This window comes from Rosa chinensis, chromosome 4 (genome assembly GCF_002994745.2).
Source record: "Rosa chinensis cultivar Old Blush chromosome 4, RchiOBHm-V2, whole genome shotgun sequence".
In the NCBI taxonomy this organism is placed as follows: Eukaryota; Viridiplantae; Streptophyta; class Magnoliopsida; order Rosales; family Rosaceae; genus Rosa; species Rosa chinensis.
The window spans coordinates 14,313,135-14,325,250 of record NC_037091.1 but is presented as its reverse complement, the minus strand read 5'-3'; the positions used below and the strand labels follow the sequence as shown (position 1 = coordinate 14,325,250).

The following is a 12,116-nucleotide window of genomic DNA, read 5'->3' as shown; positions in this document are numbered from 1 at the left end:
GAAGAGAGAATGGTTGGGAGGAAGTAGAAGTGTTCTCATTCAGCCTCATTAGCCTCCTTTATATAGAGGTAGGATTTACATCAAAGTACATAACTAATGAGTATTTACGTGGATATCCACATATATAATAATATTTACAACACTCCTCCTTGGATGTCCACCAATGAATGATGGTATTGGACGCACTTATTATTGCCTCGTTAAAAACCTTGCAAGATAACAAAAATCCAGTGGGACAAAAATAACCCTGGTCGAAGGACAAAAAGAGCACAACGCGCATATGTCATAGGTAGCATACTTCTGGATGCTCCCCCTGATGAGAGTCTCTCCCTAATTGTTGCAAGCCTCAATTATGTATGCGATAAGCTACATGTACCATGTATAGTGGTTTGATGTGTCTATCACTGAAGTGAGACCATGTGTGATTTGCATATAGGGGATCATCACAAATTTTCATACCTGCAAAGTTAAAGCAATACTAACAAAGCTAGACAATATAATGAAATTGACACATTTAACTTTGAATACTTTAAAACATTGAAAAATCATCATGGCATACCTAGCCATACATATCAATATCTTTATGTATTGATACATCTCATCTAAGCTCTTCAAAAGCTCTAAATAATTCATAACTTTGCGAAAGTTAGAATATGTTGCAACATTATAATCATAATTCGAATTCGATTTCGTAGTCTTGTCCTAATACTCATCGAGGCAATTTGGGTCGCGTTAACTATAACGGAATGAGTACATATGAGCTAGCTTAAGACTCATTGATTCCATAAGTTAGCTTCAGGCTCTTTCAACCATTCATGGTCTTGCATTTTGAATTCTTCAAGGATTTGATAAGCAAAACGCTTATAATGACACTTTACTTTTGAGATTTTGCTTTTAGCAATGTGTCTTTAAGATCTTCATAATATACGGTGACAACATGCCATAAATCTCTCGTCAATATAACAACTATATGTAACACTGTACTTATAGAAAATTGTCATTCGTATAAGGGAAGATATTCATAATCTCATGTCTTGATAAATAGACATTGTTTCTAAGCAACGCAAGGTATTCATCTCTAAACAAAATTGATCGAAAAAGATGAGATTTTGATTTCGGGCTTCTTTTTTTTTTCATAGTTATTTTGGTGGTCTTCTTCAACGTTTTTGAAAGTCTTCCTTGTGATGCAATTGGTGAATAGGGGCCGATCATGAACTTGCACTAGAAACCCAGGCGGATTGGTACTGTGAGAAAAGTTTCGGAATAAAAAAAAATGAAAAAAGGGAGGGAGTTAACGGAGTTAGAGGCGTTAAATTAATGAGACAGGTGTCATTATTTTACACAAGAGACAGGTTCAGGACAGAGTTTCTGGGATAGGTGATCGCATACCGCACCTAATTAATCCTACGTAACTTCAATTCGCCAAAAAGACACTGTTTTTTTTTTTTTTTTTTTTGGTCTGAATCCAAAAAGACACTGTATATATTAAAAAATTAAATAGCAAGACTGGCATATACCAAAACACAGCTTGCAGGTTTTAAAAGAGGAAAATTATTGTGTGGCCGCCTAGAATACGCGTAAGTTTTGTTGCTTATGAGATCAAGTCTCGGCAGATATTAAAAATTATTGAAGGTTGTTCAAGGAAATTAAGAAGCAATTGCAAGAGGGTGTCAATTTGTTTACGATGAATTCTTTTATATATTTGCGAGACCTTTGTTCAAATGATACCAAATTGATTTTGTTTGCATTCAATTATATGGTTGGTCGTGCTAATGACATTTATTGTTAAAAATTAAACAATAAATGGTAGTTGAGTCGACTTATTGTATGGCAACCTGATATTGTTTTCCAGGTCAATTCTCCCAAACTTAATTTTTAAACTTTTGATTCCCATGTGGAAATTCCCAGTGGAGTTTTTCTATTGGAACCTCTAAATTTACTCACTTGACCTCTATGCTTTTTACACATCCTATCAAATTTTCAAATACTAAATTTACTCATTAAACCTCACTAAAGTTCCTCAAATAATCTCACTCATATAATTAATTTACAACCAAACTAAGATCTTTATAATAAAAAACTTAGTAATTTCAATGATTTAATTACTCTATAAATCTTAATTACATCTCTATTCCTTAATCAGATAACATAAATCTCTTATCCAATAAAAAAAATCAAACACAAGGTATTGAGTTTTAAAAATTAATAAAAATAAAATAACATGAACTATTATGTGATTTTTTTTTATTTACTTTTTCTTTTTTAGCTGTTAAAAATAAAAAAGATTAATTATGAATGTTTCTCTATTTTCTGTACCTCATGATTAATTATTTAAATATTTTTTATTTATTTTTATTTGCTAGATCTTTTTTTCTTCTTCTTCTTTTTACAAATATAATGGATAGATTTAGATTTAGGGCATAATACAATTTATTTTGTTCTCCCTGACCAATATGCGTTCAATATGCATATCATACATTTTTATCTTAAACATAGTTTTATTTCTTAATATATATATATATATATATATATATATATATGAATGCTTTAATGAGTATGTAGTGAAATTGGAAGATGAAAATAGATAGAGAAAATAATAAAGAATGCAATCTAATATTATTGAATTGGAAAATCTAGAGAAAATAAATATAACCATTTTTTTAGTATAATTATTGTCCCTAATAGTCATTTTATAGTAGGTTATATATGTCTTTTAATAATTCATAATAGAGTGAGGTCAAATGAGCAGATTTGGAGGTCCCAATAGAAACTCTCTTCCCAGTGTTATCTTGAACTGTCTCTTAATAATATATATGAACATTTGTGAAAAGAAAATAAGGAGCTCTAGAATCAAAAGTGAAGACATGTGAAACTACTTGAGAGAGAATGCCAATAATTATTGAAAGCTCGATGAGAATTACAATGTAGAGAGATGATATCATTATTTGCTATTACTCTTAACTTGTATGTTATGGTTATTCAACTCTATGTTCCCCAAGTGTATCATTCTGGTTGTATTGATAATATAGGTTGCAGCAAAATTGCATGAAAAATATGAAATTGGCCAAAGTGTTCCCTGTAAATAAAACCAAATAACAGTCTTGGCAATAGAATGCAATTTGTCATTCTCTAAAAAAATATAAAGAAAACTACCCAATAGTACCATTTTCCCCTAAGTTTCCTCTTATTACAAATTTTTCTAACAAGTCTAAGGCCAAGTTTGGGATTGCTTCGCTTTTAAAAAAAGATCAGCTTTTATTCAAAATTTTAGATTTTATTGTGTTTGATAAATTTTTTTTTTTAAAAAAAAACCGCTTTAATTGAAAGTTATAGGTCACTGGCAGCAGACACTATACCACAAAGTTAATCAGACAACTGTCGAACGACTGTTGTCTGAATGAAAAACCTGCTGTTGTCTAGTAGCCTGATGTCTGATTGACCTCATTCAGACAACTGTCGATAAACAGTTGTCTGTTGCTCAGTCACACAACACATATAAGCAAAAAATTGTTGTCTGAATTTACCCAAAATCTAATGCGTGTTGACTTAGACAACTGCTTGTTATTTTGGTGTTGAGTGAAATGAACCTCAGACTACAGATACTTTTTTCCCTGTTGTCTGAAATATATTTAAGATAACAGTTTGAGAGATGTAAGTGTTGTCTGAATGCGTATGAGATAACAATGTGCCGGAAGAATCTGTTGTCTGAAATGAACCTCAGACTACAGATACTTTTTTCTCCTGTTGTCTGAAATTTATTTAAGATAACAGTTTTCGAGATGCATGTGTTGTCTGAATGCGTATGAGATAACAATGTGCCGGAAGAATCTGTTGTCTGAAATGAACCTCAGACTACATATACTTTTTTCTCCTGTTGTCTGAAATTTATTTAAGATAACAGTTTTCGAGATGCATGTGTTGTCTGAATGCGTATGAGATAACAATGTGCCGGAAGCATCTGTTGTGTTGAATGAACCTCAGACATCAGTGATAGTGTGGTCATGTCGTTGCAAGGAATTACACACAATGTGTCCTTCAGTAAAACTGTTGTGTGAATGTTCCTCAGACAATAGGTATTATGTGTGTAAATTTATGTGTTGTCTGATGATACTGTAATTAGATGTGTTATTTGCTGTTTTTAGATGTGTTGTATGAGTAGATCTCAGACAATGGTTTTGTGAACCCTTCAGTTGTGTGATACCTTTGGAAACTACAGTTATTTGACCTATATATGTTGTCTGAATTAACTTTGCACAATTGTTGCAAACATGAACATTCATATCCTGAACAAATCCAAAATATAACATTGTCATATATCAATGTCATCTGTTCTTACATTGCCAATCCAAAACATTTCCAAAAGTACATATCTATATCCAGCAATTCTAACCAAAAGTAACCTCAATCTAGCAAGTAATAATAATATTGTCTATATATCTTGTAAAATCAAGGTTACCAAAATAAGTCGATACCCAACCACAAGCTTACATATATGTTTTAACAACAAATTTTGCCCACTCGTTTCTGACTTCATCAATATGCTGCTGGGTATATGCTGCTTTCCCTTTTTTCTCCCACTGAAACAAATTGATTTGCACTTAATGGTCAGCAAACTATCCAATACCTTGTTCCTATTGAGCATGATACCCTTATCCATAGCCTTCATGGGTAGTACTGATCAGTTCCACACAGATGGATCAAATCATCGTCAGACTGAAAAAATTAAGTGCTACATAAAGACATGGCAGTTCTAACTCTATTTTACTATTTCTAGAGCAAGTAGAGCATTACAATATTGTCAATTTAATCTCAAATGCTGGCATATTGTTTTAGTTTTTAACAATATGTTCAGTTTCTATGTCTGCATGTACCTTTTTCATACCGAAGAGTTAATTCATGATGAACTCCCAGACTAACATATTTAAAACATAAAGAGAAAATAATAACTATATACATGATATAAAGAAACGCAGTACTGTATTTACACTTCCTGCAAAATCCCATGACTAGGTAGTGAAGAAGTTTGAATTATTGAGACACGACATTCATAGAAGAATACCGATGCAATTGCACAGTAAGTACTGAATTACACAGATAATCACATAGTTGATAAAGAAAAGATTTCGCCACCAGAATTACAACATCGAACTATAATGATATAACCATGGGCACACAGACACATTTACATGTATCTCTCTTAAAAGTTTCTCAAAGTTTGATCTATGTACTGCATATATACATATAACAATTTAACTGAGATAGTTGAGCATAGATTCTTAAGAAGGGTCTGTGCATATTTGATTTGGTGCTAAACTTATATCCTTGAATCTCTTCCTTTTACAAGTACAAACTTTCAAATCAAAAGCCAAATTTAACAGGGATGGTTTGTTCTTCATCCCTTGCAATGTGTGCATGATTACCCAGAAATCAATGACGCTGTCAATTCATGATAGAGTCAATGATTGAAAAAAACACTGTAAAAAACAATTGTCTTGCATGACAAATTCTAAAGGCTTGGTACTTGCATTGGGAAAAACATGGTATTACAAAACCAATAACACCATAGGCCAAAACCAGTCATGTATCATGCACCAATCCATCTCCAACCTTAGACTCGTGCAATTTCTAACCTTTGATACTGTTTTAAGTTCTAACAACTTAATCCCAATTACTGATTCATCCGTTCGTGACACAAATCACACCCTCATGCATCAAATTAAGTACCTTAACTCAATTCTACCATACAAACCATAACATCAAACTTTCAAACACTAGCATACTTAAAAATTAGCAGTATTGAACAAAAAGAACAATCCTTTTATTCTTTGGAAAGAGCAAAATCCCAAATGAAAACTGCATATAATATCTTGTAAAAAATTTAAAATCAACATCCAAAATAACTCAAATTCCCATAGGCCACGCAACAGGCAGATAAACAGAAAGAGAAAGAGGAAGAGGCGAAACCATAGCCAAAGATAGAGCCCATGAATGCACCACCGGAGTCCCCAGCGAACCTGAGAAGGCAGACAACAAAGTCGTTTGGGGAAACAGGGAACAATGCGTTTGAAGGATTAGGGTTAGGGTTTGGCTCCGTGTCGGCGGCTTCGGAGTCTGTCTTCGGAGAATCCAAGGGCGACGCGGTGGCCATGGCTGCTGCAATTATGCGATTTTATCTTTAAGCAGAAAAGAGATGGGTAGAGACAGAGAGGAAGCAGGAAGAACCCAGAATCTGCAAACCCGGAAACATAGAACAGAGTACCTGATGCCGGTTGCGCCGTCGTCATCGCAGTTGTGTACGGTTCCTCCGTCCCGGGCATTTGGTGCTCAAAGTCGCACCAATCGAGGACGATAGACTCCTTGGAGGCCGGTTGGACCAGTTGTTTTTAGCAACAAGCTGAATGGTTCTGGAGATACAGTTACTTGGCCTTCTCAACTTCTCAAACAGGATTGACAAAGAAATCAGTTCAGAAAGATGAAACACTAGAGAAACGAAATTAGAAACCTAAAACACTTGGCTGAACGGTTACCCATCCAACGCCCATTTTCTAGTCTTTTTAAATGCTCAACTTTGTAGCAGTTAGCGGATGTGAATTGGCAATAAGTATGACCTAAGTTTCTTGAGCAAAACCGTTATCAGTTCTCCACACCAAGTTCTGAGTATCTATTATATTTGTAAGAAGTATAGAGTACAACTATTAAATTGGCAGGCAAAATGTGAAATTTTTTAAACAAGCTTCAACTGAAGCTCACCTTGCACCACCCATTACACAAACACCACAAGTACATGTTAGTGCAGACTCATCCTCGTAACAGTAGTCCCGTTTTAGAAAAAGAATTAGTAGTGAAGGGAGATATAAGTTCGAGCAAATCTGGTGGAAAACTAAAATTACTTGTTGCAAGTTATAAAACCACATGAGTTCGAAAAGTTCATGTTTTGTTCGTGTACACTGCAGAAAGTAAAGAGAAATTAGTTTATGGTGAATCATGACAATTAAAGAAGGACGTAAATCATCGGATTACTTGAGCATCACAAAAAGCAATTCATTTAGTACCTGGGCAACTCAAATGGAGTAACTTAAGATATCCACAATAACAACATTGAAATCCAAAACCAAGTGTAATCCATGTTTTACCTCCAGCAATGTACTCCATGTTAGGGTTAGAAGCAAGTTCATCATACCTGAGATATACATCCATGTTTGCGGGTTAAGATTTCATCGCATATCATCAACAAAATACACAAAAGAGTGGTGTAGATAATATAATTAATGTTACCTGCAGCTACAAAAGTTTCCAGCAGTACCATATAATTGGCGCACCTATAAATGTTTCCAGCAGTACCATATAAATGTTTTCAATGTTCACCCTTTTAGCTAACTAAGCTCCTCTGTGCTTATTCCATGATCTAGTTTGACCCAATTTGCCTCTCCCTCTCTTCCTTAGTTTTCTACTCAAATTAGAGCCAAGACAAACACAGTAAGAGCAAACACTAAGTGCTTCAATTACAAATACAAAACCACACACAGACATAGCAAACTGAACTTAAGTAATTCTCAAATGCACAAAACAACATGACAATTTGTCAAAGCTAACACCTTTGGATAGTGTAGAAGTCCAGCTGCTTTTACCACCCTGACCAAGCTATAATACATATTTTAGGTAACCAAATCATGCAAGAAAAGGACATTCCATGAAGTAAGCATACTCAAACATAGAACTACTCAGCTGACTAAAAAATGAATTCTTCTGAGTTAATTGCATACAAACACCACTGAACTAATGAAACATTGTTTATTTTCCGATCAATTTTCTGATTCAACTGCAGAATCCCCAATTACTATCCAAAAACAAAAACCATTAAATGCAACAAATTCGGAGTATATACTTTTTCTGCAGAAACCTGTAAATCTGATGCGTTTTCTTTATCTGCTCCGGCGATCGCGGAGAATCGACTTCCTGGGCTTTACTCCTCTGAATCGATTGGCTCTTGATTCTCTTTCTCTCTCTCTCAAAGCAGATGCTGAAACACAAGAAAAGAAAAGAAAAGATTGTAACTTTTTGGAAAACCTTTCAGAGACTCTAAAAAGAAATAAAAATCAAAAGAGACGGAGAGAGAGCAGGAAGAACCCGAAATCTGCAAACCCAGAAACAAAGAACAAAGTGTGGAGGCCGGTTGGACCAGTTGGGGTTCCACTAATTAGATCCAATTCCTAACATTGTATTCTGTTGAATTTGGTATATCTAGAGAGGAAAATAGCTCAAGGAGGTGATGGAAAGTGGAGACGAGGAGGAGATCTGAGTAATCATCGGGGGTATCAGATCGAGATGGAGTTATGGGCTCAAAGAATTGAAAGACGAAAGAGGGCGGAGCCGAGAGGTAATTAGGATAACGCGGCGGAGCAGAGAGTTAATTAGGATAACGCTGCCGAGGTTGCAGATGAGCTTGAGCGTGGTGAGGGCGTCGCGGTTCCAAGCCTTGGGGTTTGGATTCGGGTTGGGGTGGCTGCGGAACGGTATTGAGGGAGGCCGAGAGCAATTTGGGAGCAGGGAGAGTGACCTAAAATTTTATTGAGTCGGAGGCCGAGAGCAATTTGGGAGCAGGGAGAGTGACCCAAAATTTTATTGAGTCGGAGGCCGAGAGCAATTTGGGAGCAGGGAGAGTGACCCAAAATTTTATTGAGTCGGAGGCCGAGAGCAATTTGGGAGGGAAACACCTGTTTTCACAAAGGCTTTAGTATTTTGAGTGAGAAAAAAATAAATATAAATTAGTTTTTTTTTCGTTTTTCAGACAACAGTTATTCTTGTTAGTGTTGTCTGAAATCTCTCAAATATACCAAAGGTTCATGTGCTGGATGAGTAGATGTTAGACGACAGGTTTAAAAAATCTGTCGTCTGACTAACTCAGACGACAGCAAAAATTCATGTGTCGTCTGATGGCTGTCGTCTGATTAAGTTATTCTAGTAGTGAGATTTTAGAAGCAGCCTAGAGGTTGCTTTTAGAAGCTGCTGTGGATCAAAACACACTCTGCAGTTGTTTTATATACTGACAGCACTTTTAAAAATATTATTACCAAACACGAAACTGTTTTAATCATAGCTGATTATTCTCACAACACAGCAGCAACAATTTTTTTTTAAAAGTCATAGCAATCTCAAACTAGCCATAATATAAACCCAACTATTTTACCACAGGGATAATAATCATGTCTTTTTAATTTTTGTGGGGACTATTTTACCCGTAAACCATATTATAGTTTGGGGGTGACGTTGTGGAGCTTGTGGTGAACAGATAGATAGAGAGATGAGTGAGAGAGAGAGACAAGAGTTGCATTATGGGTTTAATTAGTGGATCGAAATGGCACCTGATTTTGGAGAGTTAGCTTTTAGGGAGAGTTTGAGAGACTTTTGTCCTTATGGGTGAAACACCCTTAGAAAGCAACTTGTAGATCTCTAACAAAATATAATTTATATAGTGGTTGTGGCAGAAATTCTTAATTTTAGTGATTATAAAACTTGCTAGGCCATGTTTACTTGTTGAAATATGTATGTGTTTCATGAGTGATGCTCATTGAGTCACCTTTTTAAGTATCACCTTATGTGTGATAGTTAATGTGAAAAAACCACATCCTGTTCAAGTAAATCCTAATTTGTGTTTAGCCCAAACTCTAGGTTACTTGATCTAGTAGTAATATGGTTAAATTAAAAGGATCTAGATTCCTAATCAATGTACGATTACTTTCCTTGTATGATTGAGATTCTATGCATTGCAATCATCTATATAAAGAGACCCCTATTATCAATGAGAATACACAGCGAATTTCTCTCAATTTATGATTTCCTAAATCATGTTATCAGCATGAGAGCCCTAACCCTAAAACCCTAATTTCGTAGCCCTCAAATTCCAACATCCACCGCCCCACATATTGAAGCCCTAGTCCTAAGGAGCCCGGAATCTGCCGGAAAACACCTGAACTGGCCATCGGAAAAATCAGACCAGCCCCTGCCTTGTGCCTGCCTTGAGCCTGCCCTCCGCGCATCTGCCGAGTTGCTGCCGAGAACTGTCGAGCCCTGCACACCTATGTGCCTACATCTGCCGACAGCCCTGCACAGGCCCCTGTCTAGACCTACCGAGACCAGCCGACAGCCCTGCACGCATCTATCGAGCCCTCTGCACCCTTGTGGCTGCCCCTATCGACATCTGCAGAAGGCCCTGCATAGCACCTGCCGACTTCCCAGCGACATCTGCCTAGAGCCCCTGCACCTGCTGCCTACATCTGCGCCCAGCCCCCTGCAAGCCCCTGCCTACACCTGCCGAGCACCCCTGCAGCAGCTCCGCACAACCCCTGCAACAGTTCCTCACAATCCCTGCAACAGCCCTGCCTAGCTCCGGCCACCACCGCTGGCCACCAGTCTTCGGCCACTTTTTTGGAGACCTCCGACAACCTTTTTCCGACCACCTCCGTCATCTTTTCGGGTCAAGATTTCCGGCATCTTTTCAAGGCAAACTTTTCTAAAAGTTCTTGTCTTTGAAGCTTTTCAATTTCTTCTTATTTTCTCGGGAACTTCCAACATCCCTTCTTCTACCCCCCCTTTCTTCTTCAGAGGGGAGACCAAAAGCAGAACTGTGGGGGTTCGTGCTCACTCCAAGCTTGGAGCTTGTAGAGTCCTCCAAACTTAGAGTTTGTTGAGAAGAAAACGATCGACCACATACATCATTGTTTCGATCTAATCTAAAACCCCTCTTGGAATTGGATTTTCTTGGAAGCGACTACGCTCAGAAATCCCTAATTTCTTGGAAGCGACTACACTCAGAAATTCTTATTGTTTTTGTGGTAGCCTTTTTATGCTCCAAAACTAACCCTAATCTTGTGTTGTTTTTTCAGGATGAGTTACCTAAATAAGCTGAACTTTGTTCCACTAGAGACAACTAGCGCTGGATACCATAGGTGGGTCCGAGATGTGCGCTAACATCTTAATGCTGATGGACTTCTGGAAACCATCTAAGAGCCTAGTCAGAACGTGCTCTCTATACAGTAAGCTCGTGCTTTCGAAGCAAATAAAGCTAAAGCCATAATTCTCATGACAAGGCACATGAATGACGTGCTCCAAAGTGAATACCTCAATGAGGAAGACCCCAGAAAACTATAGGTGGAACTTGAGCAGCGGTTTGGCAACATTCGTGACTCCCTGCTTCCTGATTTAGAAGTGAGATAACATAGCCTCCGCTTCTGTGATTTCAAGTCCGTACTTGATTACAACTCGGAAGCCCTTTGTATTAAGTCCTTGATGGATTTTTGTGGCCAAACCATAACTGATATGATGTTGATCAAGAAGACTCTCTACCTTCCCCATCTCTGCCCTAATGATTTCAAAGAATTACAGGATTTATGTGAATGCAGGACATATCACAAGGTTTCATGAGCTCATTGGTGCCGTGAACGTAGCTGAGAAGCACGACAATATACTTGTGAAGAACTATAATGCTAGACCCGTGGGAACCAAGTCTATTCTGGAGCCTAACTATAGTCGCGCCCCCAAGGGACGATGCAAGGAGCGAAACCCTAAAAGTAGGGACAATACTGGACGTTCTGGTCCATATTCTCACCCTAAAGAGGAAGGAAATCCCCAAGAGAGGCGTGCACGGAACCATGGAGGTCAACATGTGAAGAGAGAGAGAGAGGCGGAGCCTCCGGCTATAGGGGTGACGCCACCATAATTAATAGTCGTCCAAATCATGCACCAAAAGTATCTCGATCAAGGGAGCCAGACCATAAAGATGTTTGTCTTCGATGTGGATCAACTGGACATTGGGCAAAGGCATGTAAAGCATCCCAAAATGTTGCAAACGCATACAAGATGTATCGTGAAGCAAGGGAGGCAAATTACATGGAACAAGAAGATCAAGATGGCGATCTCGATCTAAGGGTGGAAGACTACAAGGATCAAGACCCAGAAACTGGCAATTTTGATTAAGTCTTTTGATTTTCCAAGAGATGTAGGCAATTGCCATATTATTTTTGTAGTAGATGCCAATGGTATTAGTCTTTCTTCAAAGTAGGCTTACTCAATGTAAGTGTGATGTCTAGGAAGGTTTTGAGATAAGTGGTACTTAAGCG

The 12,116-nt window shown here is 37.4% G+C and overlaps 1 long non-coding RNA gene across 7 annotated transcripts; it reads right to left on the bottom strand.

Annotated features, from left to right (window-relative positions):
- Positions 1–4,279: 4,279 nt before the first annotated feature.
- Positions 4,280–8,687, bottom strand: LOC112200655. 7 transcript variants are annotated; one of them, XR_005810454.1, is made up of 5 exons: positions 8,128–8,687; positions 7,901–8,020; positions 7,276–7,447; positions 6,260–7,180; positions 4,280–6,153 (listed from the first exon to the last, which is right to left on the bottom strand). It is a non-coding gene; the product is annotated as an uncharacterized LOC112200655 (long non-coding RNA). The 7 variants fall into 7 exon arrangements; XR_005810455.1 differs by having other exon boundaries at positions 6,260–6,433; positions 6,751–7,180; positions 7,276–8,687; XR_002936403.2 differs by having other exon boundaries at positions 6,260–6,947; positions 7,053–7,180; positions 7,276–8,687.
- Between the last annotated feature and the right edge of the window lie 3,429 nt (positions 8,688–12,116).